We start from the raw sequence: 26,141 nt of genomic DNA, 5'->3' as shown, positions 1-26,141 counted from the left end.
ATTAATTTGATTGGTACAATTAACTGTAAATATCCCCTTAGGGGACCAATTAATGACGATTCCATAGGAATTATTTTGCAGTATCTCAGTGTGATTAGTGATGCAAATTCTTTAACATTAATATTTCTGGCCAGGCACGGTGGCTTAAGCCTGTAATCCCAGCACTTTGGGAGGCTGAGACGGGCGGATCATGAGGTCAGGAGATTGAGACTATCCTGGCTAACACGGTGAAATCCCGTCTCTACTAAAAAATACAAAAAAAAACCCTAGCCAGGTGAGGTAGCAGGCGCCTGTAGTCCCAGCTACTTGGGAGGTTGAGGCAGGAGAATGGCGTAAACCTGGGAGGCGGAGCTTGCAGTGAGCCGAGATCGTGCCACTGCACTCCAGCCTGGGAGACAGAGCGAGACTCTGTCTCAAAAAAAAAAAAATTAATATTTCTAAATCTTTTGACCATTGTTGAAGTTGTTGACACCTCTTTTTTTTGGGCTTAAACTGTTTCAATTGAACCAAACTCTGTGAATGATCCAGGCTCTAGCCAGAAAATAAATAATAGGATACTGGTCTTTGATTATGACGTGGAATTTTAACTAGCCAATGTTGTCGGTAGCCTTTTAGGCAACCAATAGCCAGCCCTATGCAAAGAGGGGGGAATTGATAACCTATGAACACATTTATTAACATTTTTTTCTCTTTTGTGTGAGAGGGCCTATGAGTATCTGTAGGCTTAGACATCCAAACACTATCATTAACATAAACCTCAACTGGGGGTTCCAGCCGAGTGACAGGCCTAATTAAAGGCGGAAATGTGACATATGCCCAATAGGTATTATTTTGGTCTGTTGTAGACACAAGTTTGTCAGGTGAGGAGGTCACTGCTTTTATTTGAGCTTTGCATCCTAGAATTAGTAAATAACAGAAAACAAACATGAGTATAATTAGCAACATTTTTTTCCAGTCAAAAAGTGACCTGTAGAGTTACTTGGCATCTTAATTTACTATATGTTATTAATGAGGAACCCCATTGGGGGTATGTTAATTTATTTTAGCCAAGCAGTTATGTTATTAGAATCTGAGAAGGGGGTGTTTGTTAAAGTAACAGGGCAGAAGAAAGGCAGATTTAAGGTATGAGCTTAATAGAGTGTAGCAGGTATAGGTAGTAGGCAAAATGAGAAAATTAAAAATGAATAAATTATTTGGCTTAGTCTTCCATTTTTTCAGCTTAATGTCTAGGGCCTGTGTTGTTTGCAGAAGCCACATTGTTGAGGCTGCAGTTTCTGTAGGGTCTTTTTTAAGCTGGCTCGAATTTTTTTTCCTCTTTTCATCCTTTGATGAGGACATAGTTTTTAAGCTGGTAGTGGAAGTTTTAGGGGTGGTGCTTGTGCTAACAGACTTTTTACAGTCTTTAAAGAGCAAGTTAGTGTTTTAAGAAAAACTTGTGGGCCGGGCGCAGTGGCTCATACTGGTAATCCCAGCACTTTGAGAGGCCAAGGTGGGTGGATCACAAGGTCAGGAGATTGAGACCATCCTGGCTAACATGGTGAAACCCCGTCTGTACTAAAAATACAAAAAAAATTAGCCAGGCATGGTGGCAGGCACCTGTAGTCCCAGCTACTTGGGAGACTGAGGCAGGAGAATGGTGTGAACCTGGGAGGCGGAGCTCACAGTGAGCCAAGACCGCGCCACTGCACTCCAGCCTGGGCAAAGGAGCGTGACTCCGTCTCAAAAAAAAAAAAGAAAGACTTGTGTTTTATTTTAATGTTTAGTTTATAGAAAAACTGGATGATACCTTTTTAACTTTAGCAAATGTGTTTACACACAGAATTTTTTACAATTATCAGTTTAAAATTTGCTTAGACTTTTATTTTTATTTTATTATTATTATTTTTTTGAGATGGAATCTTGCTCTGTTACCCAGGTTGGAGGTGCAGTGGCACGATCTTGGCTCACTGCAAGCTCCACCTCCTGGGTTCATGCCATTCTCCTGCCTCAGCCTCCCGAGTAGCTGGGACTACAGGCGACCACCACCACACCCGGCTAATATATTTTTTTATTTTTAGTAGAGATGGGGTTTCACCGTGTTAGCCAGGATAGTCTCGATCTCCTGACCTCGTGATCTGCCTGCCTCGGCCTCCCAAAGTGCTGGGATTACAGGCATGAGCCACTGCGCCCGGCCTGCTTAGACCTTTGAAACAAAAATTATACAACCTTTTTTGTATAAATTTTTTAACAACATTTTTCACGATTTTCACAGACAATTTTTAACATCTTAAATTTTGTGTTTTATAGCTTTTTTTTCTTTTAACTAAAGGTACATTTTTATAACTTTCTTAATTTTTTTTTTTTTGAGACGGAGTCTCACTCTGTCACCCAGGCTGGAGTGCAGTGGCACTATATTGGCTCACTGCAACCTCTGCCTCCTGGGTTCATGCCATTCTCCTGCCTCAGCCTCCTGAGTTGCTGGGACTACAGGCACCCACCACCGTGCCTGGCTAATTTTTTGTGGTTTTGGTAGAGATGGGGTTTCACCATGTTGGCCAGGATGGTCTTGATTTTCTGACCTCATGATCCGCCCGCCTCAGCCTCCCAAAGTGCTGTGATTACAGGCATGAGCCACCGCACCCAGCCAATTTTTTTTTCTTTTTTCTACTTAATTTTTTTCATAGTCTTTTTTTTTTTGCATCTTGTTTTGATCTTTGTCTCTTTTAGTCTTTTTTCTTTACTTTTTTCTTTTTTTTTAATGTGTAATAATTAGATGAGTGTTGGTAACAATGGCTATATGTACATATCTTAGTTTCCAAAATTTAACGTTTGCCACAATGGATTAGGTTCTAATCCTCTAGGGTTAACACCTGTTGAAGGAGGAGATATGCCTGTGAGCTGGTACTCTGGGCATTGTAGGATAATTTGCTTAGCCAGCATCTGTGTAAGTTGAAATTATTTAGGTAAGTTTTTCAGTTTTGGTGGAAAAATTGATATGATTGGGTGGCTTGGTCAAGCAGTGATGTCATAACCTGAAGGTCTGCTTGATTATTGCCATAAGCCAATGGGCCAGGCAGAGAGCTGTGGGCTCGAATGTGTGTAATGAAAATAGGAGGTATACCTTCGTCTAGCAATTGCGGAAGTTGAAGAAAAAGAGCACACACAGTGGGCTCCAGAGCGAACTTAAGGCTGTAAAAGTTCTTTAATAAATAAACAGAATAACCTTAGCTTTTTGAATGTTAGTAAGTTCAGATCTAGTGATTGGATTATGTGGTCTCCACCAGACTGTCCCTTTTTTGTGCTTACTAGACCCAACAGTAAAACAGTCATGGCTCCTTCCAAGGGAGCATCACAAGTAATTTTTGGAAGAACCCATGCAGTTAATTTTAAGAACTGGAAAATTTTATCTTTAGGATAATGATTATCAATACGTCCAACAAATTCTGTTAAATTAACTTGCCATGTAACTGAGTTAATAAATGCCTGTTTAACCTGATTTTTATTTAATGGAACTATAATCTTATTGGGTTCAGTGCCACAAAGTTTAACAATGTGTATACAAGCCTCTCCAATTAGAATTACCATCTGATCTAAATATACTGTAAGTGTTTTTATGGTATTATGTGGCAAAAAAGACCATTTAACTAAATCATTATTTTGAGCAATAACCCCCATTGGGGAATGTGAAGTAGGGAACACAATGAATTGTAAAGGCAAGTCTGAGTCAATCCTACTGACCTGGGCTTGTTGAATTTTTTTGTTCAATTATTTTTAACTCTTTATGGCCTCGGGTGTTAGTTCTCTTTTACTGTGTAAGTTGGAATCTCCCCTGAATATTGAGAAGAGATTAGACATAGCATAAGTAGGAATTCCTAAGGTGGGCCGAATACAATTAATATCTCCTAACAATTTTTGAAAATCATTTAAGGTTTTTAAATAATCTGTTTTAATTTGAACCTTTTGAGGCTTAATGGCTCTATCCTTTACTTGCATCCCCAAATACTGAAAAGGAGTGGTTGTTGGAATTTTGTCAGGTGCTATAAGCAATTCAGTGTTTGTAATTGCCTTTTGTAAAGATGAATAACATTGAATAAGTTGGTCTGTATTTTTTTTGCTGTACACATCTGGAAATTGATCTCTCAATTCCAGAACTGGATAGTTCTGCCTACAAAAGTTTGACAAATTGTGGGACTGTTTAACATACCCTGGAGTAGAAACTTCTAATGATATCTGGCTGCAGGTTGGTTCTTTGTTATTAATGGCAGGGATGGTAAAGGCAAATTTTTCGAAATCTGCCTCTGCTAAAGGAATTGTAAAAAAGCAGTCTTTTAAATCTGTAATAATGAGCAGTGAGTCTTTAGGGAGCATAGTGGGGGATGGTAGCCCATAGTGGGGGATGTAAGGCTCTCATCAGTTGAATTACAGCATTGACCACTCGCAAGTCGGTCAGCATGTGCCATCTACCAGACTTTTTCTTATTACAAATACTGGGGAATTCTAAAGAGAGAAAGTGGGTGAAATTCATCCTTTTTCTAGTAGTTCTTTAACTATTTCATAAAGCATGCCCAACTTTTCCTTAGGGAGAGGCCACTGTTCGACCCAGACAGGGTGCTGGGTCATCCATTTTAAGGGAAATTGCTCCTTCATTGTAATGAACTGCAGGGTGAACATGAATTGCCCCCTCTCCATAATGAACTGTGAGTCGGGCAATATTGGGCATGGCGAGCCGAGTCTTGGGCTCCCTCTCCCAGTGCTCACTCAGCTGAGGAGGAGGTGGCCATTCCGAACATTCCTCTAGAGGAACCGTGGGCTGAATGAATTGCTGAATAGGTTTAGGAAGACTGTGGGGATTGGCATAAATTACTTCTGGACACTCCTTTTGGCTAGTACTTGGTAGAGACGTTTCAGAATCCTGATAATCAAACTCCTCTCTCTCTTTCTCTGACTCAGCCTCATCGTTTTTCTGAAAAGTCTCCAGTACTGCACGTACCAATGACCAAACTGACCAAACAGGCAGAGGAATTTCCTTTCCTTCTCTATGTGCATTTTAAAAGTCCTTTCCAACTCTTTCCCAATCTTTTAATTTCAAAGTTCCCTGTTTAGGGAACCAAGGGCAAAATTGTTCCACAACATGAAATAAATTCATAAGATTTTTTGTACCAACTTTTACCCCACCATGCTTCAAGAGCCGCCCTAGCAAGCTCATATACATGGTGTACTTACTTTCAGTTTTCCCCATTGTGTCCCTGGCTTTCTCCAAGTGCCCTGCTTACCTGCAGAGCTTAAAAACTTTTTTGTCCTCGGGAGTCCTTTGTCCATCAGCCCTCTGTTTCACGTGCTCGAGCATTCCTTCACCAGACGCTTTCGAGCCCCATGTTGGGCACCAGAATGTTGGGGACCTGCCTCAATACCACCTGTAGGGTACCTAAAGTCCGGTGGTGACAAAGGAATGAGAAGAGACAGGTAAAGAGTGGGGGCCAGGGGACCAACTGCAAAATGGAGGCCGCAAAAGGCACCAGGCTCTGGTCTCTACACTTATTTATTGAGTACAATCACTTAGATCTAAAAAGCAGACATTTAGGGTGAAATGGCGAAAGGGAGGCAGTGTGTTATAAGCGTAACCTATAGCAATAACGGTTTAAATGAATCTCCTTTGTGCTCAAACAGCATATCTTTAACTTATCAGAGAGTAGCTAGTGGGAGCAGGCTTAACTAGGAGCCTGCACGTCTGTCTACATTCCAGTGCTTCAAAGGAGTGTCTTTCTCCTTCAACACAGTGTTTATAGATAAGAGAGCAGGTTGTGCTCAGAGCATGGGAACTTAATGGTGATAGGAAGGCTTTCCTCTTCAGAGGCCTCTTGTGACTTTCCACAATTATTGTCCCATATTTTTATTGCCAGTTTATGCAGGTACCCCATAAGTTTTTCCCAACAGACCTTCAAGAGATTGTCCAGCAACCCAAACAGCTGACACTCTGGTGGGTAAGCAGAGCTCGATCTCTCAGGGTTTAGAAAGCTGGAGGAGGGGCATTAAAGCACAAAGAGAAGAGAAGATACTACTGAGAAGTACTGTAGTAAAAAAATAATAATTTTGGTTTTACCACTCACCTTCCATCAGATTTCTACTAGTCAACAAAGCAAATAAAGACAACTACTATTTCACATGGTAGATGCAGAAACAAAGTTAATGAAGTGTGCTAAAGATAAGAAACATGATCTTGTGCCTGTCTTTTTGTTTTTGTTTTTGTTTGTTTGTTTGAGATGGAGTCTTGTTCTGTTGCCCAGGCTGGAATGCAGTGGTGCGATCTCAGTTCACTGCAACCTCGGCTTCTCAGGTTCACACTGTTCTCCTGCCTCAGCCTCCTGAGTAGCTGGGACTATGAGCGTGTGCCACCACGCTTGGCTAATTTTTTTTGTATTTTAGTAGAGACAGGGTTTCACAATGTTGGCCAGGATGGTCTCAATCTCCTGACCTCGTGATCTGCCTGCCACAGACTCCCAAAGTGCTGGGATTACAGGCATAAGCCACTGCGCCCAGTCAATCTTGTGCCTATCCTTAAATTAAAAACAAAATTTACAAGTTACATAACAAAAATAAGTAAATAGTTGACCTGGCTCATTGAAAGATATAGCTCTCCTTTCTCAAAAACAAAACAAAAAAAGGGAAAAAATATCCTTCAAGTCTGAGACGCATATGTGTATATAAACAGAGAGAGAGAGAGGGAGAGTAAATGAGTCAATAACTTCAGATGAATCAAGGGAGTAGAAAAGTAGAAAAGAAATGGGAGAGTTGTAGGGTCCACAAGACAGCAGGCACGGGGTGACTCAGGGGCTCTACTGGCCCCTCTCTGGGTTTACCACTGTGGGCGGGTGGATCAGGCCCTTGCCTGAGGAGAACCCTTGCAAGGTCAGATATTTACCACCTCCTCCCTATCGTTGGAAACAAGTGCTCATTGTAGCCCAAAGAAACCCACGCTTAGACAGAAAATTCCTTAGCAAGGCACCTTTACTTCTGTAGAAGGGTGCTGCTTGGGCCTGTTACAATCACAAGAGCACACTGAACAAGGGAGGGAAGGAGTTTGTAATGTTAATGCAGTTCCTGTTTCTGTGTCCTTCCCCTATTGGCTGGGGTTGGACTGCACAATCAAAGCTGATCCTGATTGGCTAAAACTTAAACTTTTCCAAATAGGGTAAACCCGCAATTTATAAAAAGAAGAGGTGCGGGGCGGGGGGGGGGGGGGGGCGGCAGTGGGTAGGACTGATTTACAACTTTTACAACTTATGACCAGAAAGTTGAGTCTTTGAAGAGGAACTTGTTTGTCCCAACCATTTCCCCTCTTCCGTTTACAGTTCTTCCTCTTCGAATTTCTTCAGCAGGATTTGTTTTTTTTTGTTCTTCTTGATTATCTAGGAGCAAGAGCTTATCTGAGTACAGAGGGGGAGAAGTGGGGGAGGTTTTTGTGAGAGCTGCTTCTATGAGCCTTTGGGTTAACCCATGAATACAAGGTATGATACAGCAGTCCACAAGGATGAGAACATCTGTGACAATTGCGAGGAAGGTAAAGATTGAGGTCATGAGTCCCTTCCATTTTCCAAACCACCTTTCCATCAGGCCCATAAAGGGGTCATCTATTCCAGAGTTTTCTGCTAATTCACTTGCTAGGGTGGTAAGGCCTTGTAAGGCTTCTGTGATTGTCCTGCTGGGGGCTGTATTATTAGGAATAAAAGTACAACACTGGACCCCGATCATGACTCGGACTCTGCCCTTTTCAGGTAATATCATGTCAAGGGTTATTCTAGTTTCCCAGGCCATCTGGCTGGTAGGGCCTAACTGTTCAGCTATTTCTTTTATGGCATCTCTGGTATAATTAACAAATTGCTGTTGATTGTAGTATACATAATTTATCCACTCTACATTTTTGTTAATAGTGGACCACCAGAATAAGATAGGCTCAAATCTGGTGGCTATTTGGTTTTAAGCTTTGAATTCATTTGGTACCCCCTGTGGGACCCCGATACTCTCTATGTAACATGCAGGTCAAAGAATAAAAAGGGGCTTCTCTTTTTCTTCGGGTTACTTGCTTCCTGTCTGGTTGATGAAATGCCAAGGTGAAAGGAATGGCTAATTGGATCAGAGCGCAAGTGCTGCTCCAGTTGCTTGGCAGTGTACTCAATGTTGGTCCCCCACAATACTGCTCAGGGATAGACTAGGTCCTACACATCTGCTCAGGGATAGACTGGGGCTGACTGAGTGGTTAGTTCTTGAAAAAGTTTAGGCCCACTGCATCCCGTCAGGTTTCCAAGGAATGTCAAATGTTTCCCTTGCCGTGAGAGACACAAGGTAAAATTGGCATTGAGAGCTGGAGATTGAAGGGCCCTTGGGGGCTGTTCCATAGGGCTCTTTATCTTTGGGAAAAGTAGTGAAAGATGGTGCATGACTTGTTTCCCCAGGCTGTGGGGTGCTGGAAGAGACCTACCATACAATCCATTCCTGGTTGGTTGGCCCATCCGAGTGGGAAGGGAACAATTTGGGTTTCATGGCCTGCCCGTTGCACAAGTGTAACAATCACTTTTATTTAGAATGCAAATGGAATATTTAATCCATTCCAGCCAGGCATTCATATCTTGATACCTGGTTTCTATGGCTAGGGTTTGCTTCAAGTCCTTGACGTCTACTATAGCTACTTTGGTTTTGTCATTCGGCATGAAGCGAGAAATGGTTCGAATGTGTGGGAGGGGGTAATGGTGGAAGATGGAGAAGGAGGAGCAAAGCACATTTCAAAGAAGCCTATAGGGTCCTTTCCAATGACATCTGCTCCTAGGCCGTAAAAGCGCTCTAAAGTGGGTGTAGGGTTGGTGGAGGTAGGGGTCTTAATAGAGATAAGTACTGGGTTGCAATGGTGAGATTGGCAATTAGAGGGGGTGGTTCCTTTGGTGAAGTGGAGGTAGGGTTTTAGGGTGGTGCAACCCTCTGAGGAGGTCCAGCCCTGACACTTGCTAGTCCATATAACATCTCCCCAAGTATAGCAAAACCACCAATGCCAGGTTCATGCCCGTTCGTGCAAGTGTCAGTTTTGTAGGCAGTACAGTCTATCCTGGAGGGACAAAGGTACTTTTCAGAAGAGGCTAGCTGTCTTTTACTTTGGAGATCCCTGCTGGGCATGACAAGACAGGCATCAAATGTAATCGTTTCGGGGGAGGGTAATTGGGTTACATTGATGATAAGACATCCTTGGGTAGCTAAGGGAAGAAGAAAAAGACAGATTAAACCCTTTTGAATGTTAGTTTGGGGACTGTCGAACGACAGTCCATGACTTTGCAAGGGGTGGGGTCTTTTTTACTCGAGTGTGGTGGGTCCATCCCTTTTCAGCCATTCAGATTGCTGTTTCAGTCATTAGGAGTACTAGATAAGGTCCCTCCCAGGTTGGTTCGAGCTTTCCCTCTTTCCAACTTTTGATAAGGCTGGTGTTGGTGAACTGGGAATTCGAGGGGTGGAGTTTATGCTAGGAGGCCTTGAGTCCTGAGGGAGGAAAGGGTGGAAAACAGACCAAATATATAGTTTTTGAGAAACTGATCTTTTGTTTCAAATGTAGTCAGTAGTGGAATTTAGATAAGGCAGCCTATAGACCATTTCATAAGGGGACAGGCCAACATCTTTTCGAGGGGCAGTTCAGATTCTTAGTAAGGCAATGGAAAGGCATTTTGTCCATGGTAACTGAGTTTCCAAGATTAATTTGGTTAGGTGATTTTTTAGAGTTTGATTCATTCTTTCAACCCTCCCTGATGAGGGCGGGTGCCAAGGAGTATGATATTCCCATTTTATTCCTAGCACTCGGGTTAGTCCCTTAATGATGTGTGCAGTGAAGTGGGTTTCATTGTCCAGATCAGTGTTCTTTATTAGTCCAAACCTGGGTATGATATGTTCCAACAGGGCTTTGACTGCATTACTGGTTGTTGTGCTTGGGAATAGTGGGTGAGATAGTCAACTATTACTAGTAAATACTTAAGATAGCCTATTGGGAGCATTTCCGTGTAGTCAGCTTGGATGCTTTGGAACGGCCTCATCCTTGGGTTTCTTCCCCCAGGAGGTCGCCTCTTTAGGGTTTGCTTATTAGTTTTTCTGCACCATCCACCACTTGCAACCATTCGCCACTTGCCTAGTGAGGGTATATGTCCCTACACATCCATAGACTCTAAGGACTGCATTGCACACAGCTTGAGGATCCCATTGAGTTCCTTGGTGAAGCTGTGACAGTACTTCCCTCATGAGGGGTTTAGACAGCATTTCCCTTCCATCTTTTCACACCCACTTCCCCTCTGGGCTTTCCTTAGCTCCTATTTTCTTAAGTTTCTCTTGGTCTGTCAGGGAGAAGATGGAGATCACAACTGGAGGGGGAAGACAAGGGGTTAGATGGAAAATGGGTGCCTCTTGGGAAGAGGCAGCTTGCTTCGCTACTTAATCTGTGAGGTTATTTCCCCAGCTTTCAAAAGATGGGTTATTTTGGTGTCCTGGGACATGGACAACTGCAATCTCTTCCAGCAGCTGAAGATTTTCTAGTACTTGCATAATTAATTCTTTGTGGACCAAATCTTGGCCCTTACTATTGATGAGGCCTCGTTCAGTCCAGATCTTTTCTAAAGGTATGGACTACTCCTAAGGAATACTTGGAGTAAGTGTAAATAGTTCCTTCCTGATTCTGCAGGGATTTTAAGGCTTGGTTTAATGCAAAGAGTTCACACGTTTGGGCAGACTACTTATTTGGCAGTCTTTCTGACTCTGCCACTGTGAGGGTTTCCCTATCAACTACGGAGTACCCATTGGGCCTTTTTCCTTCAATGACCCGGGAGGAGATGTCTATAAAGAGGTGACACCCTGTTTGGAAGGGGGTTTTGCACCTGGATGTGGTCTGACTGTAGTTTGAAAACTGATTGGATCTAAGCAATTATGCTCATGTTCCTCCTGGTTTGGATTTCCTGTTAGGAAAGCAGCGGGGTTGAGTGAATTGTCAGTGGTTAGTGTTAGGTTATCTCCCTCTAATAAGATAGCTTCATATTTCAAAATCCTTGAGTCAGTAAGCCATCTCCCTGACTTCTGATTAAGAATGGTTCTGACTTGGCCCGGCGCGGTGGCTCAAGCCTGTAATCCCAGCACTTTGGGAGGCCGAGACGGGCGGATCACGTGGTCAGGAGATCGAGACCACCCTGGCTAACACGGTGAAACCCCACCTCTACTAAAAAAAAAATACAAAAAACTAGCCGGGCGAGGTGGCGGGCTCCTGTAGTCCCAGCTACTCAGGAGGCTGAGCCAGGAGAATGGCGTGAACCTGGGAGGCAGAGCTTGCAGTGAGCTGAGATCTGGCCACTGCACTCCAGCCTGGCGACAGAGCCGGACTCCGTCTCAAAAAAAAAAAAAAAAAAAAAAAAAAAAGGAATGGTTCTGACTTGATGAGGGGCATTTATGATGAGGTTTTCCCCAAAGGTAATTTTCCTGCTTTCTTCTGTTAGCAAGGCAGTTGCTGCTATGAATTAGACACATTCGGGCCATCCCCGGGTCAAGGATTTTTGACAGAAAGACTGCGGGCTGCCGGTGGCCTCCGTGTTTTTGGGTGAGTACCCCTAAGGCCACTCCTTTGCTTACATTAACAAAAAGGTGGAATGGCTGTTCTAAGGAGGGCAAGGTTAGAACAGGGGCAGTTACAAGTAGGTGTTTTAATTCTTTTACTTGTTGGATCTCTGATGGGGTCCAAAGGAGGGGGTCTGGTCCTTCTTGAGTGAGTTTTTGATATAGGGACTTTGTTTTTAAGGCATAAGAGTCAATCCACAGATGACAATATCCAACCAATCCTAAGAATTTCCTAAGTTCCTGCTTTGTTTCAGATAAAGGCAAAGATACGATACCTTCAATTCATTCGGGTCCTATCTTTCATTCACCTTTACTGATTAGGTGTCCTAGATATTTTACCTCAGGTTCTATGAATTGGAGTTTATTCTTTGAGACCCATAATCCTTGTCCCCTTAGGAAATTTAGGAAGTTAACTGAAATTGCTGTTACTTTATCCTTGTTATCTCCTGAAATGAGCAGGACATCTACGTATTTGAGTAGGCATATGGATGAAGGCAGGGAGAAGTTTTCTAGGACTTGCTCTAAAATTTGATCATATTGATTTGGGGAACCCTTGGGGCAAGACTGTCCATCGGTCCTCACCAGAGTGAGGGTCCTCCCACTCAAAGGCAAATATGTCCCTGCTGTCCTCTGCTAAAGGGCGAGCCCAAAAGGCATCTTTTAAATCTATCACCGTGAACCATTGGTGGTTGTGCGGGATTCTACTGAAAATGGTGTAAGGATTGGGAACAACAGTGTGGGTGGTCTGAACTATTTGGTAAATAGCCCGGAGGTCTTGCACTAGCTGGTATGACCCATCTCACTTCCTTACAGGCAATATTGGAGTGTTATAAGGGGGCATACAGGGTTCAAGGAGCCCATAGTGGACAAAGCTTTCAATTACAGGTTTTAAACCTATCCTGGCTTCCAAGGGAATAGGGTATTGTTTTCTTTTCACTACTTCCCCAGGAGTTTTTAATTTGACATGAATTGGAGGAACCCATAGCTTTCCTCGATTCCCTTCCTTCGACCATATGTTGGGATGGATGCGGCTTTCTTCTGAAGTGGTGAGTAGGTTTAAGGAAGTAAGGTGTTTTCCTTGATTAACATATAGGCCTATGCTTAACTTTAACGTTAAGTCCCTTCCTAATAAATTAGTTCCTGCTTCAGGAATTAACAAGAACTTAGTAGCAACCAACTTATTCTTATATTTGACTTTGGTTTCCTCTAGAATATTTGCTCTGAATCCTTCCCCTTTAACTCCTGAGACAGAAGGTATTCTGCTGAACAGGATAAACCTGATGGGAGAAAACATAGGCAGGAGCCAGCTGCTCCCTAATTGACTAGAAAACTGACTATTTCCAATTTGGGTCCCACTGTTAAATTTATCAAGGGCTCTTGGTGGGACTCAAGATGGAAGATGTAGAGCCCCTGAGCCCACTGTTCTTCAAATGTCATGAGTGAAAGGACTTTCTTTTCCCTCTCCCATTCAGGACATTCCCTCTTAAAATGTCCTGGCTTTCCACACCTGAAACATCTGTTTTTCCTTCTCTCCCTCCTGGTTCCCTGATTCTCAAGTTTCATCCCTTTGCTTCCTTTATAGGGTCTGGCAGCCTAGTACTCAGAAGGTTTACAAGTTCTATTTCCCTGGGATGCCTGTTGGAAAGTTCCCTGTTGTAGGGTGGACAGTATAATTTTTGCCTTTTGCTTCTGCCTTTCCTCATCCCTCTGTACATATACCTTTTGGACCTCTCTTAAAAGTTGCTCTATGGGAGGGTCTTTCCAATTTTCTGTCTTTTGTAATTTCTTTATAGTGTCTAGCCAACTATTGGTGACAAAGTGGAGCTTTAACATCCTTTGTCCTAGTGGGTCCTCTATGTCCAAACCTGCATATTTTCTTATCTGTTCCTTAAGTCTGTTTAAGAATCCCATGGGCCCTTCATCTTTCTCTTGCTGTACATTAAATGGTCAGGAAATATTTTGGGTTCGAAGAACTGATTCCTGAATCCCCTTAATTATCATATCCCTGAGATCTCTCATGTTTCCCCTGTGAGCTGAACTGTTGTTATCCCATTGAGGGTTCTGGGCCAGGAATTTATGCTCTGCTGCAAGGACATTCTGACCAGGGGGGTGCTTGCACTCCCAGACTATCATAGCGGCCTTGCGGATCATGGTTCTTTCCTCTCCTGAGATGAGAATACTTAGAATAGACATTAAATTCAGCCCAGGTATACAGTTGTGGCCCCAGAAATTGGTCAATTTGATCGGAGACTCCAAAAGGGTCATCTAACAGTGGTTTGAATTCCCTTTTTAGATTTTTAACCTCTGAACCAGATAAGGGGGCATTTACGAAGCCAATATTCACTCCTCCTAGTGGTACTTCCCTTAAGGGAAAAAAGGTTGGAGCTGACTTCTTTGAAGAAGAGAGAAAAGGAAAGTTTTGAATATCCCTTTGGCATTGTTTTATTTCCCCTTGGAGCTTTCCTAAGGGAGGGGCATGTTCAAGTGGCTGTCCAGCCAGGGTGTGGGGTGTCAAGGCCCATGGGGAAGGGTTATATGGGGGAGGGACCGAGTTTTCAGCTTGGGGCAGAGGGGTAGCTGGAGGAAGGGCTGATGTTGAGTTTTGGGGGGAGGGGTAGGTGGGGCAAGGTGGCCTAGAGGATCCCGTGTATCTTTGGATATAGAATATGACTTAGCTAGGTCGTCTTTGGAGGGTTTTGAGTTTGGCCTTGCTTTTTCATCCTTTAGAGGGTAGAGAAGGACAGGTCCTGTCTCCAACATAGAGCATAATCTATCTCCTCTTGAGAAACTGGGCTTTTATCATTGACATACTGGCTCAGGAGTTGGCATGTCCAGTCCTTGCCCGACCCAAACTTTGGCCAAAAGACTGAAGGTCTGAGGATGGGTTCCTTAGTCCAAATAAAACAGCAGTACTTTATCATTTGCTGTCTTTTCTCGTGTTTGGTCCTTTCATTATCCTTCCAGTATTTTAACATAATGCCTAGGGGACTGTCAGGGGAATTTTATTGTCTGCTTGGCCTTTTAGAGTCTCTCTCTTACTTGGGGTATTTCCCATCCTGGAGGTTGGTGAGGCTTAATCTATAATATTAGAGTAGAGATCTCTTGCACTCCAGTGTCTTAGAGGCTCAACCTCCCCGTTTCCCACTGGGGGTTTCTTGCACTCTCCTGAGCACTCACTTCGTCCTTATTGGCTGCTTCCCTTGTGGGAATTTTAGGTCCTCTTGGCCGGTAGGTAGAATCCCCTGATTGGAAAACCGCCCTAAGCCCTATGAGGTGACCACAGAACCAAGTCTGGACTCCGCACTCGCCCAGTGGTGCGTCTCACTCACACACTTTCAACCTCCAGAGACCCCGACCACCAAGGAATACTTTGCCGCCCCAATAGTGACTTTTCTTACCTTGGTCTGTGCACGTGTTACCTGTGGTTGCCATGGAATCCTTTTGATTTAATTTAATTTATTTATTTATTTATTTTGAGACGGAGTCTCGCTCTGTCGCCTAGATTGGAGTGCAGTGGCATGATCTCGGCTCACTGCAACCTCTGCCTCCCGGGTTCAAGTGATTTTCCTGCCTCAGCCTCTCAAGTAGCTGGGACTACGGGCGCGTACCACCACGCCCGGCTAATTTTTGTATTTTCAGTAAAGATGGTGTTTCACCATATTGGCCAGACTGGTCTCACAGAATTCTTAAGGATCCTCCCTACTGCCCGCGTTGCTAAGAGTCTGGATTTATTCGTCACTTCGGGTGGGACTCGATCCTCCGCTCCTGGGGCCACCACAACGAGGCAGTGGGACAGTCTTCCCATGAAAGATAATCGCTAGCCCCTCTTGAAGGAGAATGGGATCCCGGACGAGTCCCTAAGATCTGCTGGAAACAAGTGCTCGGTGTAGCCATAAGAAACTCGCACTTAGAAGGAAGATTCCTCAGCAAGGCACCTTTACTTCTGCGGAAGGGTGCTCCTTGCCTGTTACAATTGCAAGAGCACACCAAACAAAGGAGGGAAGGAGTTTTTAATCCTAACGCAGTTCCCGTTTCTGTCTCCTCCCCCTATTGGCTGGGGTTGGACCACACAATCTAAGCTGATCCCGACTGGCTAAGACTTAAACTTTTGCAAATACGGTAAAAACTGGATTTGCGAAAAAAAAAGAAGAAGTTGGGGGGGGGGGGGGGGGGGGGGGGGGTAGGATTGATGTACAACTTTTACAGTTTATGACCAGAAAGTTGAGTCATTGAAAAGGAACTTAGTTGTGAAAACACGCTGAGTTGCCTGACCCAGCCTTGGGCTCAGTTCCTCCCAGATACCGGCGTTTATCATGGGTGTAGATAATGGTGACTTCCCTTGTCTTAGATTTGGGGCCCTTGATCTTCCCGAGACGTAAGGAATCAGAGACTCTTGAATAAAAGAGCCGTCCCGCTGGTCCTTTCATTTACGCCGATCCCAGCCCGGCACTCACCAAGTGCCCGGCGCCCGGGACTGCAGGGCCAAGTCTGATTTTATCGTTTGTGGAGCTTCAAGCTTAGGAAGCACAGCTGTGAATTTCGGGTCCTGGTGACTGCGGAACCACAGCGAGGCCAGGAGGCGAGAGTGCACTTTCCTAGATTCCGAGGCCGAGGAGCCCACCTGGCTGGAACGGTCTCAAAGAGCAGAGAGGAATCAGCACCCTCCAAGTCCTCCGAACCTGCGGCGGCTCTGCAGTCGGTTCCGTGAGGAACTGGCAGCGATCGCAAGCTTGGAGTTGCTTTTTGGTTTGTTCTGAGTCCTTCACCTGGTGAGGGGAAGGAAGCCCTGCTTGGGGTCGTTGAATCTGAGTTTTCTCCAGTCAGAATCAGTGGTTTGAGATTGTTTTCCCTGAAAAAGAATGGTTTACGTGTGCCTCCAGGGAGGAGTTCTCCTTTTCTTAAAAAAATGTATTTTATTAATAAAAGGGAAAGTAACATTTCTGTTACAAAGAAAAAAAATGGATCGGATATGATTTAAGTAAACATAAGAAGAAATCATCACACCGAGGCGGCCGGTTAGCTCAGCTGGTTAGAGCGTGGTGCTAATAACGCCAAGGTCGCGGGTTCGACCCCCGTACGGGCCACGTGGTTGTTTTTTCTTTTTTTCCCCTCCCTTCCTTTTTCGTTTTTACTTTAAACCGACCACATGTTCCTTGTAAAGTTCGGTTTTACATCAAACTCCAGAGCCTCGCCTATCCATTTATAAATGTAGTTGCACTAACTAGACAGGAATTTTTTTCTTTACTTCACTTTTTTTTTTTTTTTTTTTTTTTTTTTAATCGACCCCACCTAGCTTGTATACTACGGTCTTACATCCAACTCCGGAGTTCTGCCTATACATTTGTAAATGTGGTTGCAATAGCTAGACAAGCATTAGATTTGTACGTTTTCTGTTCTTTTGAAGAAATAAGATACCAGTTAGGATGAGGAGGGTTTTGTTTGTTTGTTTGTTTTGTTTGTTTTTGAGACAGAGTCTTGCTCTGACGCCCAGACTGGAGTGCAGTGGCACAATTTTGGCTCACTGCAACCTCCACCTCCCAGGTTCAAGCAATTCTCCTGCCTCAGCCCCCCAAGTAGCTGGGATTAACCACCCCCATGCCCGGTTAATTTTTGTATTTTAGTAGAGACGGGGTTTCGCCATGTTGACCAGGCTGGTCTTGAACTCCTGACCTCAGGTCATCCTCCTGCCTTGGCCTCCCAAAGTACTGAGATTACAGGCATGAGCCACCGCGCCAGGCCAGGATGGAGAGTTTTTAAAGGAAATTCAGTGAGGTGCGTGGGTGATTTTAGGAATGGGGAAAATAAGAATTCGATAATATCTTGTATTATTTTGCAAAAAAAACTTTCTGAGATGATACTATTTTGACATATTTTAAGCTTTTGAAAGAGATCATATTGATTCTTCCCCTAGTTGATCGCTTAGTTGGTTAAATTGTTGTGTTTGTAGCTTTGAGGGTGAGGGTTCAGTCTATGCGGGAAAAAGCCAGACTTGTGACATTGCTTTCTGCCAAGCTCCAGGCTTGCAACCACAACTGCTCAGCATTAAAATGGATCTGTGGTTAGCCTTTGGCTTATATTTGACAGCCGTTCTCGATGTGGACCATACCAAACCATTTATGATGTGGCCCTTACCAAGTCATTTACAATTCATTAAACAATTTTTGAACATATATCATAAAAGCGATAGGTTTGAAATTTGATGAAAATGGAGTACATGGTGGGAGATAGGAAGGTCAGAGCCTCTGGGGCCACTCTAAGGCTTAGCATCTCACTCTTCCTGTCCTGTGCTTTTCTTGGAGTCTGGTCAGTGGGTCACCGTGTGCCTGGCATGTGTCTCATTTACATTTCTTCCTTCACTCCTCATCCTCCCAACATATTTTTACCCTTCTCTTATTTGAAAACATGGGTTGCTATGAAAATGACATTAACAATATTGATAAATAATGAGGTAAATAATGGCTCAAAAACAGCGCCAAGGACATAGTGGGTGAACCACAAAGAGAAGGGACTCCCTCTGTTTTGACCGGTGCTGCATTTTTCACGTCAAGAACAGTAAGTAGCTCAAAGTCAGCGACTGAAAAAGGTTAATTTAGAATGAATTAATAAACAGTACCTACTACTTAGTCCATTGTATATTAGATGATATATACAGATTTAAGTATAAGAAGGATTCCACAGGCAGTTGCTGACTTTGAAAACGAAGGGAGCCACCAGCCAGAGAACTCAGGCATCTGCTAGGAACTGCGAACAACCTGTAAACCGATATCTTAGTCCTACAGCTGCACGGAACTGAATGCTGCTGATGACCTGAGTGAGTTTGAAAATGAATTCTCCCCTAGAGCCTCCATAAGGGACATGGCGGGGCCTGCTGACATTTTGGTATTAGTTTGATGACACCCTGCCAGACTTATAATGCACAGAACTGTGTGATAATAAATGGATGTTGTTTTAAGCTATTGAATTTGTGGTAGTTTGTTAAAGAAGTAATAGAAAAACTAACAAAACAAGAAATTGTTAACCCACCCACACTTCCTACTCTCTATCCTGGGTTATCTTCCTCTCTTCAGTGCAATGTAAGATGAAATATGGTTTTAAAATGAGAGACAATAATTTTCAACATCAACACAGTAAGAATGAAAAGAAAAATAAAGCTTCTTTTGATCTTAAAAATTAAGGATATACATACATATATATGATAAGTTAATACATTCACATAAACAGTAACTAAAAGTGAAAAATTTCTTCTTCCTCATAGCCCACATCTGCCTAGTTCTTGGCATTCTCAGAACTACCTCCCATATATGATGACAATTCTTCTTAGTTTCCTATGTATTCTCCTCAGTGTTCTTTGTGCAATAGGTGCAGATATACATAATGCATTTTACTTTTCCTTTCTAGTTATGGAAAATGTAACATTATACATACTATTTTACATTGTGCTTTTTTCACTTGATATGTCTTGGAGGTGTCTAATTTAGCAACACTTGTAATGCTTTCAAACAGCATTATATACTGGACAGAAATAAAACTTATTTCTTTCTTTTTTTTTTTTTTTTTTGATATGGAGTTTCCATCTTGTCGCCCAGTCTGGAGTACAGTGGTGTGATCTCGGCTCACTGCATCTTCCACCTCCTAGGCTCAAGTGATTCTCCTGCCTCAGCCTCCCGAACAGCTGGAATTACAGGCGTCCGCCACCATGCCCTACTAATTTTTGTATTTTTAGTAGACACGGGGTTTTGCCATGTTGGCCAGGCTGGTGTCGAGCTCCTGACTTCGGGTGATACCTGTTGTGGGAAGTCAGGAACCCCGAACGGAGGGACCGGCTGAAGTCATGGCAGAAGAACATAAATTGTGAAGATTTCATGGACATTTATTAGTTCCTTAAATTAATACTTTTATAATTTCTTACACCTGTCTTTACTGCAATCTCTGAACATAAATTGTGAAGATTTCATGGACATTTATCACTTCCCCAATCAATACTCTTGTGATTTCCTATGCCTGTCTTAACTTTAATCTCTTAATCCTGTCATCTTTGTAAGTTGAAGATGAATGTCACATCAGGACCCTGTGATGATTGCGTTAACTGCACAAATTGTTTGTAGAGCATGTGTGTTTGAACAAAATGAAATCTGGGCACCTTAAGAACAGGATAACAGCGATTTGCAGGGAACAAGGGAGATAACCTTAAAGTCTGGCTGCCCGTGGGCCGGGCAGGACAGAGCCATATTTCTCTTATTACCAAAAATGGGTAAGAGAAATATCGCTGAATTCTTTCCCCAGTAAGGAATATTAACAATTAACAGCCCTGGGAAAAGAATGCATTCCCAGGGGAGGCCTCTGAAACGGCCGCCCTGGGAGTGTCTGCCTTTATGCAGATGTAGATAGGGATGAAACACACCTAGTCTCCTGCAGTGCCCCCAGGCTTGCTAGGATTACGAAATTCCAGCCTGGCAAATTCTAGTCAGACCAGTTCTCTGCTCTTGAACCCTGTTAAAATGTTTATTAATGACAATGTGTACACAGCGGGAAATGGAAGTTCATTACTGATTCTAGTTTCACCCTGTCCTTGTGATCTCGCCCTGACCTCCTGCCTTGTGATCTTTTGTTGCCCTTGAAGCATGTGATCTCTGTGACCCACACTTTATTCGTACACTCCTCCCCTTTTGAAAATTGCTAATAAAAACTTGCTGGTTTTGCGGCTTGCGGGGCATCATGAAACCTGCTGACATGTGATGCCTTCCCCGGACACCCAGCTTTAAAATTTCTCTCTTTTGTACTTTTTCCCTTTATTTCTCAGATTGGCCGACACTTAGGGAAAATAGAAAATGACTCACATAGAATTATTGGGGGCAGGTTCCCCTGATAGATACCCCCCAACCTCGGCCTCCCAAAGTGCTGGGATTATAGGTGTGAGCCACTGAGCTTGGCCGAATCTAGACCCTTTAAGTGCATCCCACCACTGAGGATAGGAAGTATACAAGCAGGATTGGAGAGAGAGAGAAGATTACACCTTTACTTTAATAATATGAATAAAACTCTGTATGAAGTCATGTGATATTCCAAAGAGTCTTCAAGTAGGGGATCCATAACACTCTGTTGATCAAAGGAAATTACATATTAATTTGTTAAAAGATGGCTTTCAGAAAAAGCTAAATCTGTGGCTCTCATACAGATATAAAAATAAGCATATGATCAAAAAGAATAAAATGCTTCAGAATAAATTTAACCAAGGAGATGCAAGAATTGTACTCTAGAAAATACAAAACATTGCTGAAAGAAATTAAAGAAGATGTTAGAGTGCTCGTGCAATTAAAACAAACACCAACAAGGAGGCACTAAGGCTACTCTGACACTGCTGGTCTGTAGTGCCAGAAGTCTTACTGATGCAAAGTGTAAGTAAATTATATTTTAATGAAAAGGTAGATAAAACATTGTACAACAGTATTCTAGGCCACCAACAAAACTATGACAGAAATCTGGGCATGGTGGCTCAGGTCTGTATTCCCAGCACTTTGGGAGGCTGAGGTGGGTGGATCACTTGAGGTCAGGAGTTTGAGACCAGCCATGGACAACATGGCCAAAACCCATCTCTACTAAAAACACAAACAAACAAACAAACAAAAGCCAAGCATACTGGTGTGTGCCCGTATAGCTACTCAGGAGGCTGAGGCATGAGAATCTCTTGAACCCAGGAGGCAGAAGCTGCAGTGAGCCGAGATCGCGCCACTACACTCCAGCCTGTGTGACAGATATGAGACCCTGCCTTTAAAAAAAAAAAAAAAGAAAAGAAAAAGAAAAAGAAAAGGAAGCTGTAACAGACACACTAAAAGCCCTCCAACTTTAACTTGTAACATAGCTTCATTCTCAAAGCTGACTCCTTTTTTCTTTTTCCTGAGTGTAGAACAGTTTAGATTTCAAACAGCTCCTTGACACTGCTTTTCATGTCCAAACCAGACATTTTATTGTAATTTGATAAAAGGCCTCTTCCCCTCCTCCCCTACACAAACAAATACACCCCCACCACACAGACTGAATCTTGCCCTCATACCCCAAGGTAATGAGTGAATTATGCTTAGGTCCTTGTAAAGAAAATCTTGGGATGGCGAAGGGGCTTGGCAGCAAGAAACAAAACAAAACAAAACAAAATTTTGTATATGACTTTTTTTTTTTTTTTTTTTTTTTTTTTAGATGGAGTCTCACTCTGTTGCCCAGGATGGAGTGCAGTGGTGTGATCTTGACTCACTGCAACCTCTGCCTCCCACGTTCAAGTGATTCTCCTGCCTCAGCCTCCTGAGTAGCTGGAATTACAGGTACGTGCCACCACGCCCTGCTTATTTTTGTATTTTTAGTAGAGACAAGGTTTCACCATGTTGGTCAGGCTGGTCTCAATCTCCTGACCTCAGATGATCTGCCGCCTCGGCCTCCCAAAGTGCTGGGATTTACAGGCGTGAGTCATCATGCCCCGCCTGTATATGACTTTTAAAACAAGAGGACAACACAGTATTTTTCAAAATTGTGTATAGCGCCTATGCATGGACAAAGCAAGTGTGGCACGTATTTGCATAATGTTTAATTTTAAAAATTTATTCTTTAAAAATCTTCAGGATTATGTCTATTTTGCTGTGCATTTTCTTTCACTTTGCTTTATCTTTCCAGGGTTGAGGTTGGGTTAAAAGGTGTGTTGGTTTAGTACCTCTGTAAGACCTAACTAGAGTTCTTTCACTTTTCCAAGGTAAGAACATTCCTAATTAGAATTAGGAAGAAACTTTTATTTTTTTTAAATAGGAAATTAAAGAAGATGTAAATAAAAGAAAAGGCATGTGTATTAGTGAAGGTTCTCCCCAGGAACAGAGCCAATAGGATGTGTGTGTGTGTGTGCGTGCATGTGTGAGTGTGTGTGTATATATGTATGTATACAGGAGGGAGGATTTATTTTCAGGAACTGATTTCTGCAACTGTGGAAACAAGTTTAAAATCTTCTTGGTAGGGCAGCAGGCTGGGGACCCAGGGAAGAATTGATGATACAGCTGGAGTCTGAAGGCATTCTGCTGACAGAATTCTTTTTTCCTTAGGAAACATCAGTTTTTTTCCTCTTCAGCTGATTGAATGAGGCCCATTCACATTATGGAGAGCAATCTGTTTGACTCAAAGTCTACAGATATAAGTGCTTATCCCACCCAAAAAATACCTCTACAGGAATATCTAGAATAGTATTTAACTAAATATTTGGCTACTGTGGTCTAGCCAAGTTGACACATAATATTAACCATTACAATATCCCATGTTCAAAGATTGGAAGACTTAGTATTATTAAAATGGCAATTCTGCCCCAAAGCTATCTAAAGGTTTAATGCAATCCCTATTAATATCCTAATAACTTTTTTTTTTTCAGAAATGGAAAGGCTGATTCTAAAATTCATATGTTTTTGCTATCAAAAGAAAAACAGGCTGGGCTTGGTGGCTCACATCTGTAATCCTAGCATTTTGGGAGGCCGAGATGGGCAGATCACTTGAGGTCAGGAGTTCAAGACCAACCTGGCCAACGTGGTGAAACCCTGTCTTTACTAAAAATACAAAAATTAGTCAGGCATGGTGGTGTATACCTGTAGTCCCAGCTACTTGGGAGATTGAGGCAGGAGAATCACTTGAACTCGGGAGGTGGAGGTTGCAGTGAGCCAAGACCATGCCACTGTACTCCAGCTTGGGCGACCGAGTGAGACTCCATCTCAAAAAAAAAAAAAAAAAAAAAAAGAAAAACAAAGTTGGAGAACTTGTACTTTCTGATTTCTAAAGATACCACAAAACTACAATAATAAAAATAGTGCAGTGCTAGCATAAAGATAGACATATAGATCAATGAGAGTTCAGGAATAAAGTCATATACTTATGACCAATTAATTTTTGACAAGGGCCAGCAAGACAGTTCAATGAGGGAAAGAATAATCTCTTCAACAAATGGGGTTGGGATAACTGAAAATTCACATGCGAAACTTTGAAAGTGGATCCCTACCTTATACCATACAGAAAATCTAAATCAAAATGGATCAAAGACTTAAATGAAAGAGCTAGAACTACAAAAGTCCTAGAAGAAAAAATAGGAATAAATCTTCATGACCTTCAATGTGACAATGGCTTCATAGATATGACACTAAAAGTGCCTGCAACAAAAAGAAAAATAGACACATTGGACTTCTTGAAATTAGAAACTTTTGTGGATCAGAGGACGTATCAGAAGAGTGAAAAGGCAACCTGAAGAATAACAGAAAGGCCGGGTATAGTGGCTCACACCTATAATCCCAGCACTTTGGGAGGCTGAGGTGGGCAGATCACGAGGTCAGGAGTTCAAGACCAGCCTGGCCAACGTAATGAAACCCCATCACTACTAAAAATACAAAAAATTAGCCGGGAGGCAGGAGAATCACTCGAACCTGGGAGGTGGAGGTTGCAGTTACAGTAGATCATGCCACTGTACTCCAGCCTGGGTGACAGTGCAGGACTCTGTCTCAAAAAAAAAAGAATGACAGAAAATATTTATAAATCATATATCTGGTAAGGGTCTAGTGTCCAGAGTATATTTTTAAATAAAAACTCTTACAACTCAACAACAAAAAGAAAACAAACCAATTAAAAATTGGGCAAAAGACTTGTCTAGGAATTCCTTCAAAGAAGATATACAAATGACCAACAAGCACATGAAAAGATGATCAACATTATTAATTATTAGGGAAATGCAAATTAGTGAGATACTACTCCTTACCTACTTGGATGACTAGAATTAAAAAGTCAGGTAATAGCAAAGTGTTGGTGAGGATATGGAGCAACTGGAATCCTCATACATCGCTAACAGGAATGTAAAATGGTGCAGCCATTGTGGAAAAGTTTAGTAGTTCCTTAAAAAGTTAAACGTAGAATTACCATATGAACTCACAATTCCACCCTTATGCATATAATCAATAGATTTAAAAGTAGGTTTTCAAACAAATACTTGTACATGAATATTTATAGTATTGCTGTCACAATAGCCAAAAGGTGGAAGCAACACAAATATCCATCAACTGATAAAGGCACAAGGAAAATATAGTACATCTATACAGTGGAATATTATTCAGCATAAAAAGTAACGAAGTACTCATATATACACAACACGGATGAACCTCAAACATTATGCTAAGCAATAGAAGGCTGACAGTGTATGATTCCATTTAATGAAATATCCAGAATAGGTAAATTCATACACACAGAACTTACATTAATGATTGCCAGGATCTGGGGAAAAGAACAATGGGGAGTGACTGCTTAATGAGTACACAGTTTGTTTTTGAGGTGATTAAAATGTTTGGAAGTGGATAGACATGATGATTGCACAGCATTGTAACCATACTAAATGCCACTGAATTGTATAATTTACAATGATTAATTTTATATTATGTAAATTTTTTCTCAATAAAATTAATGAATACAGATTAAGTATCTTATTTTGCTGATTCAGTGATGGAATCAGACAGATGTTGTAACCAGTTTAAAGGGAAAGTCAAAAAACACAAATTTATATGGAGTAGAAGAATTAGATTGGCAATGGAGAGAAAACTAGTTTTTCCACTGCGGGAGGAAAGTTGTGTTAGTTCATTTTGCGTTGCTATCAAGGAATATCTGAGGCTGGATAATTTATAAAGAAGAGAAGTTTATTTGGCTCATGGTTCTGCAGGCTGTACAAGCATGGCACCAGCATCTGCTCGGTTTCTGGTGAGGCCAAAAAGAGTTTTTACTCTTGGGGAAGTTGAAGCAGGAGCAGGCGCCTCATGGTGAGAGAGGGAACAAGAGAGAGAGAAGGAAAGCCCTAGTCTCTTTTTAAAGTCCAATCTGAGATTCCTTGTGAGAACGCTCAGGTTTAACAACCAGATCTCTCACATGAACTCATTACTGTGGAGAGTGCACCAAGTCATTTATGAAGGATTTGCCCTCATGATTCAATATAGTAAAGCCTTTTGTTTATTTATTTTTGTTTGTCTATCTTGCTTCCTTGAATTCGTTTTAATCATTGTCTTTCTAAGAACATTTCATGTCACTCCTCTCTAAAAATTCTTCACTGAATCTCTGTTATTTTGCAAAGCTTTAAGTAAGATTGACACCATATATTCTGTGTCATCTTCTGTCATTCCTCTTAATTTACTTCTCCCTTCTTTCCTAAATATAACAGGGGGAAGGGAGAATTCTACTTCCTCATCTTTCAAAACCAGGCTGTGAGACAGTCTGCAAATATGTTAATAATGGAGGAAGCTTCCTTTCTTTTTTTTTTTTTCTTTTTCTTTTCTTTTCCTTCTCTCTCTCTCTTTTCTTTTTTTTTTTTTTTTTTTTTGAGATGGAGTCTGGCTCTGTTGCCCAGACTGGTGTGCAGTGGCATGATCTCGGCTCATTGCAACCTCTGCCTCCTGGGTTCAAGTGATTCCCCTGTCTCAGCCTCCCAAGTAGCTGGGATTACAGGCGCATGCCACCATGCCTGGCTAATTTTTGTATTTTTAGTAGACACGGGGTTTCAC

General features: G+C 42.3%; 1 non-coding gene across 1 annotated transcript; it reads left to right on the top strand.

Moving 5' to 3' along the window:
• Nucleotides 1-16,611: 16,611 nt before the first annotated feature.
• On the top strand, nt 16,612-16,685 carry TRNAI-AAU. The gene has a single exon. It is a non-coding gene; the product is annotated as a tRNA-Ile (tRNA).
• The last annotated feature ends 9,456 nt before the right edge of the window (nt 16,686-26,141 follow it).

Source organism: Theropithecus gelada, chromosome 4 (assembly GCF_003255815.1).
Source record: "Theropithecus gelada isolate Dixy chromosome 4, Tgel_1.0, whole genome shotgun sequence".
Classification (NCBI taxonomy): Eukaryota; Metazoa; Chordata; class Mammalia; order Primates; family Cercopithecidae; genus Theropithecus; species Theropithecus gelada.
Note: the sequence above shows the minus strand (reverse complement) of the source record. Positions and strands in the feature narration are given on the sequence as shown.